This window comes from Euleptes europaea, chromosome 12 (assembly GCF_029931775.1).
Source record: "Euleptes europaea isolate rEulEur1 chromosome 12, rEulEur1.hap1, whole genome shotgun sequence".
In the NCBI taxonomy this organism is placed as follows: Eukaryota; Metazoa; Chordata; class Lepidosauria; order Squamata; family Sphaerodactylidae; genus Euleptes; species Euleptes europaea.
The window spans coordinates 51,004,376-51,016,726 of record NC_079323.1 but is presented as its reverse complement, the minus strand read 5'-3'; positions in this window follow the sequence as shown (position 1 = coordinate 51,016,726).

The window sequence follows — 12,351 nt, the reverse complement described above, 5'->3', positions numbered from 1 at the left end:
AGTTCTCCAAATGCAGAACAGAGGTGTCACTGAAGCACTTCCATTTCCACTCATTATGCACGGACTGGTGCTTCTGCCTCTGCTTGAAGATGGCCACCATTTTATGGGGCTACTATAGGGCTGCTACTAGAGGTGCGCACCAATCCCCACCCCCCAGTATTTTTCAGGTTCAAGTTTAATAGACCCAGAAATTTTCAACAGAAAAAAATGCAAAAAAAAAGACTAATACTTAATTTGGCTTTCCCTGAAAAATCAATTTTAGGGGGTTAATAAACCCAAATTCAAAAAATACGAGGCACAGAGCTGAAGGCTGGGCTCAGAGCAAGGCCAGCCCTCAGTTCTGTGCCCGCCCCCCAGCCAAACTCAACATGGAGTTAGGCCGGGGTGGGGAAGAACTGAAGACTGTGTTGGCTCCAAATCAGAAGCCCACGCAGCATCCAGTTGAGCGTCACTGCAGGTTCCAAAGTCCTGGAGTAATGGAGTTTTAATTTCCATGCAAATCTTAAAATAAATAAAAACTCTCCATGTGTCTACATGGACTACTGATTGAGTACTAAGGAGTCAGCCTATCCTGGAGGGGATTATGCTGCCACTGAAGGAGAAGATTCACAGGTTGGAGGTACTGCTAGATCCTGACCTCCAGTGGGAGGCTTGGGTACTGTGTGGCACAGACTGTATTTTATCTGCTTTGGCTGATATGCCAGATATTGACATTCCTTGCAAAGCAGGATCTGATCGTCCATATTCTGATCACACCCAGGCAAGTTAACATTAGATGCCTTTGAAAAGTGTCTGGAAAATTCAACTGGCCCAAAGTGCTGTGGCCAGGCTACTATCAGGAACCAGATACAGGGACCAGCACTGCCTACCCATCTGATCCAGGAATAACTAAAAGTGATTTGGGGAGAATTTCTCATAGGACCACTATCTTCCTATATTGTCCAGCCCACTATCAATCAATCAATCAATCAATCAATCAATACCTTTATTGGCATAATCCAGCCCACTAGTTAAAGATTGTCTTTTCAGGCTCTGCTGTCTGTGCCTCCACCTACAGAGGGTGAGATGGATAGCAACCAGAGGCAGGGCTTTTTCCATGCTGGCACGTCACCTTTGAAATGCCCTACCCATTGAGGTTCATCTGGAACACACTTGACTCTCTGTTAGGGCACCAGCCATTTTATTTAACTCCAAGCTTATAACCGAGTGGTTCGATAACGCTCGGAAAGTTGAAGGCAGCAGGAAAAGAGGAAGACCCAACATGAGATGGATTGACTCTGTAAAGGAAACCACAGCCCTCAGTTTGCAAGACATGAGCAAGGCTGTCACTGATAGGACATTTTGGAGGTCATTCATTCGTATCATCTCCACGAGTTGGAAACGTTTTGATGACACTTAACACACACACATATTGGTTTCAAGGTGCTGTCACAGTCTGCTTGTAGCCTGAGGACTTCTTTTATGAATATCATTTCAGGCTACCGGATGTTGTTTGATGTTGTCATTATGCCCTGTGTTTTGTTTTGTTCTGTTTTGGGCTTTGTTTTGATAATTTCATGGTGTTTTTATTGTATTGCTTAACTTTGTGAGCTGTCTCAAGCAAGTCTTTGAAAAGATGATATATACAAGGGTATAAATAACTAAATAGAATCTTGCCAGCCAGTTCTGCCACCTTCTCCTCATAGCTGATTGAAGGTAAAATGCTCCTGTTGTTTAAGGTGGACTGCAAAAGCATGGTAATGGTTTTTAAGTGAAGCAAGAGAATTTCACCGAGCAAGATAACAAGCGTTAAAAGCCAGTTCGCTTAAACTATATGACAGTATCATAAACACCTCCGAGTTTTCCACAAGTGTTAACTGTCTGGAGGATGCTTCTCAATCATTAGTCTAGCTGTTTCTCATGGGGTGAGTATAACATGGTTCTTGGTTATGTGTCCTTAATATACCCTAAAGTCAGCTTAGAGACAATTATACATACAGTTGCACTTCATTTGAGAATATTCAAAACGTGTGGCTGTCAATATTGTCATATTCAATAGGAACAAGGCTGTGGTTATGATTGCCAACTCTGGAGATTTTGGGGAGGTGGCATCTGGGGAGGGGAGGGTTTGGAGGAGGAGCCTCAGCAGGGTATGATTCCATAGATTCCCCTCTCCAAAGTGTCTACTTTCTCCAGGGAACTGATGTCTGTTGTCTGGAGAGAAGTTGTAATTCTGGGAGATCTCCAGGTCCTCCTGGAGGTTGGCAACCCTCGCTGTGGTCTGCTAAAATGGTAAAGAAGTGGAATTATTGAATCAGTTCAGATCATCTTTCTACCACCTATCGACTGCTGATGTATGGTAAAATTCTCTTTATCATTTGTTAGTCTGGTATGGGTAACCAAAGGATCTCATTCTGGGATAATTTGCTTGCCTGTATGGCTTTATTATCAGGAAGAAATAGTAGAATATAAGACTATAGATGTATGGAAACAGTATATGGTCCTCCAACAACCCCCGCAAAGGGTAGCACATGACAAATATGCCAACATTAGCCTGATTATTCAGAACATTAATGATTATTCCAATAAGAACAGAAACCTTCTCCTTAGTACACACAACTACCCACAAGCTCTTTTAAACCCATGATTTAGTTGTATACTAATTAAATGCATCACTACATAAAAAATCCTTCATGTGAGCCTCCTGAAGATCCTTAATTCATGAATAACAAATACACCACTATATAATGGAAGGGTTTATCAGAAAAATAAGCATCACAAATATTATGGAATATGTGTTTTTAACAAAACCACAATAGTCTTAAGTCTATAGAAGTACTTCATTTGGGTTCTTAAAAACAGAAGCATTATGAGCCAGCCAAATCATTTGTGATTTTTTAAAAAGTTATACAAACATAGGCGTATTCTACCATAATTACTATGACATAGTATACCAGTACCTTTAAGACTCATCATTTTAATTCAGAAAAGTAAAAAGAGTCTGCTAAGAATTTTCTTGTAAGCAAATTAATCGTTTGATAGAAAACAAATCTGTACTATATGCAGTTATGTTTAGAACGAAATAATTAATACACAGAAAATAGAAGACCTAATAAATACAGATGGTTCCATTTTTAAAGGATATGTGACTAACAGTGCAGTTACCATGTTCTAAACCCACTGAAATTAATGGGCTTAGCCTTAATAATTCTGCATACAGTTGCCCTGTAACCCTAAAATCCTGTGCCCGCTTACCTGAGCATAAGCATAAGCCTGCTGAACATGGTAGGACTCGCTTTTGAGTATAAATCTGCATAAGGTGGGCTTAGAATAAGTCCTCATAGCACTGAATTATGAGTAACCTGCTTAGGACTAGTAGTTAAATCACCAGAGTTCAAGCTATGCTTACTTATCCTTATTGCTTAATACAGTATTTTTTCCTTTTCTCTAAAAAAATTATTCAATATATACAAAAAGCTTTTTTTTTTTTAGAAAACCTTGGGTATTGTCGCTACTCGATGACTTTATGTATTGGTTCACCTACTCAGTCACCAACAAACATCATGGAAATCCCACTCATAGAGATGCTTCTATAAATTTACTCTGAGAAATTACATTGCTTTACAAGTACTAACAGCTTTCATTTAAATTCCATAAATCTGAATATCCTAAAACATTGTCAGGAGTACCTAACAGTAGAATAATTATGTACATTCTAAGGCATTCAATAATCTTCTCAGTCTATATTCTTGAATGCAAATATTTTAATAATATAAATATGCATTTACAGGCTATGGTAAATAAACATGGGTAAGCGTTTCTCCAATAGCAAGCTGAAAGCATTAGATAATTATTCAACTTCGTAGTATAGTTTTCTTATTCTAAATGTATAAAATTCTACAAATGTCATCCATAAGATGCACATTCTGTTTATACTTATGTTCCACAGCTGAAAAAAATATGTTTCTAGAGTACATATTCCAAATTTTGAAAAGAAAACAATAAGCAATACATTCAAAGCAGAGCAGGAACAAAAGAGAAACACTTATGTTTCTATTATTGAAAGGACATGTGTTGGGCATGATTAACGTGGACGAAAAATCTTTGGAAGTAAAAATTATAAAATGGGCATTGTGAACCAAAAACAGTTAATAAAATATCAAAAAGAAAATCCATTTCGGAATGGCAAAGTCTTTCCCTCGCCATAAAACATATAATAATATTTCAGATTGAAAGAAAATAGAATCTTATTTTAAAAACCATTCATGAAGGCTTCCTTAACAAAAGAGTTTGTAGCCCTTTCACACACAAAAACCCTAACCCGTGACCTTTTCTCAGTTAATAGAATAGGAACACTGAAAATGTTACATATCATATGAACGCTCACTTGGAACGAATGCTTTTCTCCACTATCTACTCTTGGGTAAGAGAAAAGTGCTCTATTCAGGAACAGCACAAGCCTGCTTCTTAACAGTCATGTGACTTTCTTTTGCTAACAGCCATGTGCTCTCGTATCATTTTACTCTGAAATATCTATGCGGATTTCAGCTCAACCTGCCTTTGCTTATAATGCATGACATAGGCTGTGAGGGAGCATGAGAACCATCTCTCTTAAAAGAAGGTTCTCATTGTTGGTCTGTAACCATGGAAGCAGATGCCTTTTTTTTTTTGCTACCCCTGCTTACCTCTTTGCAGCCACGAGCTGCTCCCTATTGTTAAAAGGGGTACGCCTTGATTTTCTTCGTTGTGACCGAACTTGTCTCTTCTTCAAAGGGCATGATGCTGCAGGTCATCGGTCTAGACTGCTTTCACGGTCCAGGGAACAGCCTTGATGTAACCCTTGCTCCGTCTGTGCCACACCACCAGCCGTGCAACTGCAGACTGTGGGGGGACATTGGAGATCTGTATTTGAAAAGAAGTCTGTCTGATTTTGCCATTGTGCCTTTTCACTCATCGATCGAATGAATATCGAACCTTCTGTCGTTGTATGTGTGAAATAGATAGCTTAGCAAGCACTTTTGAGCCCAAACCTGTGCAATGGGCCAAACTGTTTTCCTTTACTCCCAATCTGAAGGAGTGTTCTTCTTTAGAGATTTGTTTCTCATTTATTTTATCTAGTTTCATACTGATGTTAAACTAACTCTGTCTGATAAAATTCATTTTTGCCAGTCTGAATCAACCCTTATTGCTTTAACTTCTGAGCTTTCAAAAGTTTTTTTCCCCATACTGATATATTTAAGTATCGGTCTCCTCAGCAAAATACTTTCATTTTGAGGACAAAAAGTAAAAAAAAAAATAAAAAAAAATTGAAGTGTGCACAAGAAGCCAATAAATGAGATAAACATTATGTTAATGACAGTGCTAAATAATAAAGCTAATTCGATACAGAAAATAAAATAAAATGTGCCTTATCTGAGTGGAGAAAAATTACAGCTTAAAAGCAAAAAAACACACCACTTTTTGCAATAGAATTAAACATGTCTCACATAAGGAAAAAGAAATCATCTTTGAATGTTCCTCACAGTAGAGTTAATATAGAATTCTGAAAATAATGGACAAGTGCCTTCTTTAGGAAGAATCCCACTATACAAATTTGTGTTGGGGGGATTTTTCAAGGGGATCAAAAACCCCTGTGAAAATTATGTGGAAATGCTTCTAAAATGATCAATGCATTCAAATATATTTGATTTTAAAAAAAAGTTCTCAAGTACATAAAATGACGTTGCAACTATGTTTTGCTCATCCTCAAATACTATGGCCAAATCTGTGTGACCACTGCCTGTCAAAAAAAAAAAAAGTTACCCACTGACAACTCTCAGAACCTGCCCATTGTAAAGCATGCTTGCCTCTACTCTGGTCTAATAAAATTCAGGTTCCAAAAGCCTTATATATTCTTCAGGGTGGTGCTCAGCCAGGACTGTCTCTATATGACAACAGTATCTATACATGGTTTGAGACACCAGTATCTTTATATTTAAAGGCATAACTATTTTCTCTAATTACCAAAGGCAAAGGGGAGGTGCACTAAAGAATAAAGAAGGTTATTGTGACCGATGAAACATAATTCACAATGAATACTCTTTTCATCCAGACTTAACTAGAAGAGGATTACTCCAAGCAGAAGTTTAAAAGAGAATCTATACTTTGATTCTAATAATCTAAGGACAGGCCGCAGACTGAAAAGGTAATGTAAACCAAACAGGATTTTGCTCAAGATTTTGGATTTCTCCATACCAGAAGAAACATTAACATGAAGAAAGTCTTGAAGCTAAATAGCCAGTGCAAAGCAATAAGAGCTGGGATTTTCTGGAATGGATAATGATGAATATTTGTGCTATATTTCTTCCTCAGTTGACAGAATCTGAATGAAATGAGATCATGCTTTTTCTTCAGTAAATTTGTTCTGTGAAAGTAGGTAACTAATTTTCATATACTTGCTAAACTTATGTGTTGTGGAAATTCATTTGTTAATCTTCCTACTAGATTATTGCAGGTTAAAGTTAGAAATATGCTAAACCTCCATACCATCTGTGTACATACATATATATAACTGTATGCTTGTGTTACTTGCATATTTAGAATCTTTAAATGTAATTGAACTGAACTGTAAGTTAATATTTTAACTGATTGTTCCTTATAATGTTGTGTTGCTTATTAATATTCAAGCCCCCTTTTTAGAAGAACATTTCAACAAAACTAACTACTTAACGTGGTCATGCTTACTTTACATGTTAGCTTCAAAAACACCTTGTATTTTTGTATTTTCTTTACTGCACATACGTTTAGATTAACAAATGTGTCCCTTTCCTAAAGTCAGCCATGGTTAATTTAAGCCACTCTGGCTCCAGCATAACGTGGCAGAGAAAGAGAGAGAGATAGGCTAACTCATTCAGAATACAATTTTAGAAGAAAATATAAAAATGTGCTTCAAATGGAATTTTAAGCAAAGCAAGTGGTTCATGAAATGAAATTAGAAGGGTTTAAATAATAAATATATTGTAGCTTAACTCTTTTCTACTTGATTGTTGCTAAACCGATTTAGCTTCTGAACAGCAGGCTGCACATTTCAGCAGATGTTTTGCTATATGTAAGAACATCCAAATTAAATAAACATAGGAATTAATATTACTAACAGAGTCTGTTGTCCATATAGACACATTCTGTAATTTTATTAGACAGAAATGCCATGTTATGATCGGTTTAGAAAATTCTTTGTGAGGTTTACAATCTAATTTTCAGATTTATATTTAAGTATTTATATAACCATACTGCGCTTCAGTTTTATAACCAAGGCATAAGTTAATGATTCTTCAATACTTTCTCAAATAATATTCTAGGGATACAAGAAAAATAACATAATGCAAACAGATACTTTATCATTATGAAACAGGAGGAAAAGGTATCATTCAAAGTAACAGAGAAGTGAAAAACAAAACTCAGATGAAATGTTGGTCTATTTCTGCAAAGTATGCATGAAGGAAAATGTTAAGGGCTTAGATATATAAAACAGACATTTTTTATTTTAGTTTAACTCAATATCTATTCCATTGAATATTTTATGGGAATATTGCCTTTAATGTCCTCTGCCCCTGTCAAATAGAAGGTTTCAATTTAATTGTTAAAGAAGTATTTTTAAAAATTGCTTTTCTAACCATATGGCATAAAAGAAGTTTTAATGAGAGGAAAAATTAAAAAGAACAATTTGACCAGTAAATCACATTTTGTCATTCTACATTATTAGTTTACGATGCATTATATTCTATTTTTTATAAATTAATATTATGAAAAATTTATGTCATTATGCCACTATATTTATTTTTTAAAATATGGTAGATCAACACATCAAAGCTAAAGATTACTGTAAAACAGAATGGTTGTATGCTGCAATTACTCTGTTGTGTGTCATATTATTATACATTTTTGCTGTGTTAATAATATTAATAATAATTCAAAATATGCATTTAGCAAATAATTTTCATAGGAATATGAAAGTATGTTCAGCACATTATTTAAACTATAAATATTTTTATGTAAAGAACATGTGTGTGTGTGTTTCAGCCTCAGTTGTTATATCGTTACATTCTACAGAACAGTTGAAACATTTAACGGGGCTACAAGCAACATTCTGAGTCTTTTCTTTTTTTTAAAGAAGCTTTGATTTTATAAGACAAGCTGGAGAGGAGTCAAATCTGCCACATGCTGTGTGAAAAAATGCCACCCTGGTGTGAACAAAGGGTTTAGAATGGAGTCAAGAAGCATGCGAGCTCAATGTCTAAGCTTTTCCTGTGAATTGTTCTGCCACAACCTGCAGGATATCAAGTGTGCTGGGAAGAATTGGCTGCTCTTGGAAGCGACATCAGAGGAACACGGGCAACTCGAAGTGTGAGAGAGAGCCTCTTTTGTTTTGGGCTTCATTACACACGCTGATTTACCCCAAACAGAAACTAAATTCAAGACCAAACTGAACATCCAAGACTAGCTGGAGAACCGGTGGTACGTCCCTCATTATCTTTCCTCGTTTTGGAAGAAGGCGATGGAATTTACAGATCAGATCATTCGGGGCCTGGGCCTTAATATAGGAAACGTTTCTACTGCTCGCAGAAAGCTTTGTGACGTCTTCAGGAATGAAATGCTATGAGATAGAGGCCCCCCCCCAAAAAAAATTAAAATTTTCTCACTTTATAAATTGTGCTTCATTATATTATTTATTTATTTTTTATGATTGTATCCCGCCCTCTCCCACCCCACCCCCCGGTCTAGCAGGGTTGATGCTGTACAAGTAGAAATAACATGCATTTTCAACAGCTTGCCTCAAACAGGTTAACATTTTTGTTATTACTTGAGTCACATGAGTAACTTTTTTCTCATTACTTAGCAACAACACCATATTCAGCTTGGTACTAACAATCTTTATTCCTTTTGAGTCACCTGTTCTCACAAGCATCTTAAGAAGTTCATGGGAATCGACATATAAACCAGTTCAAAGATTTCATTTCACAGGTGTATTATAGTGGAAGTGGGAAATTATTCATTCTAAAACACATTGTATTTTCTTCCTGCATAAATAATTCTACACTATGCAGCAGAGGCACATTGAGGAGGGAACAGTTTTCTACTTATTCTTCCAGAGATCAATCTGGTATTTTCATTACATGCACACAATCAATTCCATTTAAAGTATAATGCCACAGCCAAGTCCAAGGACAACATGGATCACTTTAAAACCTTCTTACCATTTCTAAAATGACTTTGTCACATATTATAAGATGACTCCTACACAACTGGTTAAAAATATCTATTTTATACATATTTAGCTACTTGTGCATTCAAAAACAAACTACCTCCCCCCAAAAAAACATTCAATCTCCTCCCCACAAGCATTCAACATTAATTCTATATCATATTGAAAAAATAAATGCACACTATCCTTAGCAAAGTTTCAGAAAATTCCATATAATTATCTTTCTTTAGATATACATATCCTGTGAGGTTACATATTAATGAGAAATATATGAAGATTAGAAAATGGAAAACAATGTGATTAATCCAGACAATTGGCAATAGGTGGAATATGGGGGGCAGGGGGGGCGGAGGTCAGTTTCTTCATTGGGGTATCCTGCACAGCCTCTCCTACTGTATACAGACACAATCTGTCATTGGACAATTGATTCTTCAACACAACATTAGGTTCTGACTCCATATAAATGTTAAGTAAAAACATTACAGTATGATTGTTGTATATACTACAATGACACTCTGATATCATCTATTGGATTTTGGGACTAGTTCTAAATAGGTCTATTCAATGGGGCTGTCTCTTGGGGGGGACTTCAAGTCTTGCAGCCTATATTATTATATTAGCCCACTACTGGGGCGAGTTCTGTTGTTCAATTCTGAGTAAAATATTGTGCTTATTTGCTAGTGGAATTGGAATTGGAATACTAAGAATCACATTGGGAATAGGGGTGTACACAACAAAAATTTGGTAAAATTTGGATTTGAGTCTAATGGAAATGATTTTTTTTGGGGTGGTGGTGGTGGTAAACCTGGATATTCCTGAACCTCCATATCAGGAGTATCTGGATTCCTGAAAAAACTCGTGTCTATTAGAGCTGAATCTGAATTTTACCACTACCCCATTTCCCCTCCCCCCACTTACCTTCACTCCAGGGATGCAGTTGTCCACCTCAGAGCCCCCTTTGTAGCCTGGAAGCCATGGTAGTGGTGGGCGCCAAACTGCCTCCAAGCTCCCCCATGGAGCTCGGAGGCAGCAATGCCTGCACAGAGCTGTCACCTCTGAGACTCACGTAGAGCCCGGAGATGGCGATGGCCTGGGCAGAGCTGCGAGCCAGGCTTGGCCCAGACAACACCGGCATGCCACACCCTGGGCTCCATGTGAGGCTCAGAGGCAGCTCTGCGCCCACTGAATTCTGAATTGTACAGGAACTTTGTACAGGAGCCCAGAAGTGGCGGTGGGGGAGTTCTGTGCTGTCCTGCCCAGCTAGCAGGTAAGTAAGGAAAAGGGGAACGGGACAGGGGATTCCCCCCAGCCTTTTTTTTTTTTAATGGTGGCAGGGCTTAACAGGCCCAAATCATGCCGAAAAAATTCAGCATGATTCGAGGATCCGCTTTTCAGCTCCCTTTAAATTGCCACCATTTTTCAGGAGGAGCCCCGCCCCCAAATAGTGATATTTGGAGGGGGGTCAGTTTGGCTTTGCTGAACACCCCAATTGAGAACTATAGACAGGATTCAAGATAACAATCTGTAAGCATTTTCATTGCCTTTTTGCACAACTGTATTTCACACAGTGACACTAAGATTTCTGACTTGACAGCGAAAAAATATTGTTGCCCCTTTGTCTTTTGAGTAATGAACATATTTCTCCTTTATGTTGTCTTTCACTGTAACATATTTTCCCAGTTGTCAATTTAAAATGCTTGATGTAGAATACATCCGAGCATTATGAACTAGCCAAATTCATATTCCAAACCATATAATTATGAACTTCAGCAATCTGTAAGTATAGCCACTTGGCTCTGAATCTCAAACCAGCATTTTCATGATTCAGACTTAATTCTAATAACAGCATATTCCTAAACAGAGTTCTACCCTTCTAAGCCCATTGACTTCAATGGATTTAGAAGGCGTAACTCTTTAGGGTTATACTGTCAAGGGAAGATAAAATAGTAAGACAATGGCAGGTTGTGAAAACTGACAGGAAGACAAAGGCATATATTTTATATGATGACTATAGATTTACATGTACATGAATGAGATTAAAATATTACTACAAACCTTAAACTTCTTAAAATATATACTTATGTGGCATTGTGTGTGGGAAGTGCAGCAGTGGTAGACTTCAGTTGACTCCCAGCGTAAACCATAAACAGGCAAATGTAGGCATATTTCCCCTCCTGTTCAGTTGTGCTTACTTGCCATTGCTTCTCTGGCCTGAAGCAGCAGGGATATTATTTTTTTTCTGGTGCTCTGTTTGTTTTCCTCTTGTCTGCTGGCAATGGCACTAAAATTATTCCTGTTAGTGCTAGAAAATGGCTGTAACCAAAATTCCTTGACAAGTGGAGCTTCCATATTCCAGATTGGGGGTGCGGGCGGTTCAAAGAAATAAATGAAAACCACTAGGTTGAATCCAGCCAGTTTTTTCGGCTCAATCTCAACCAATCTCTTTCTTTAGTACAGCCCCTTCCTCATTATGTCATAAGTAAGTAAGTAATATTTATCTGTAAAGCCAAAGGCCTGTACAAATTAAATTCAATGATGAAACAAGAAATGATGAAATAAGAAAATTATTGTTATGTAATAAGCCCTTCCTTATTACATGGATTCTGTCCTTGGAGGTCCCATAGCCTTTTTGGTGTTGAAAGAGGATGCCTTCCTATCTTTTTCACCAGGAAATGAACTGGTTGGGTCCAATCCAGTGGTTTCCTAACAAACAGAAACTTTTGTACTCCTCTCATCAAGTCCAAGTATCTATCTGTGTTGTTGCTTTTTGAACTCTTGAGGTCAAAAACATGAATGCTGAATTACCTGTAAGTTATGTTTAAATTCAAAAAGCTTTTAATTTCTTATAATGAATACCTTTGTTAAATAAATCATGAATGCTTTAAGCTACCCCTAGTACCCTGTCATGCTCACATACAGTTTAAAGGAGCATTGTTTCAAGGTCATTTAAGGAAAAAATGGTGATGGACAATGAATATTCAGGGAAGATTGTGGCTGAGCAGAGATGGACAGGACAGGTGGGCAAACTTTGGAGTACTAATACTTGGTCACAGGGACAATAGCCAATGTAGGGTTTCCACCTGTGGGTGGGAAAGTCCTGGAGATTTGGGGGGTAGAGACTGGAGAGGGTG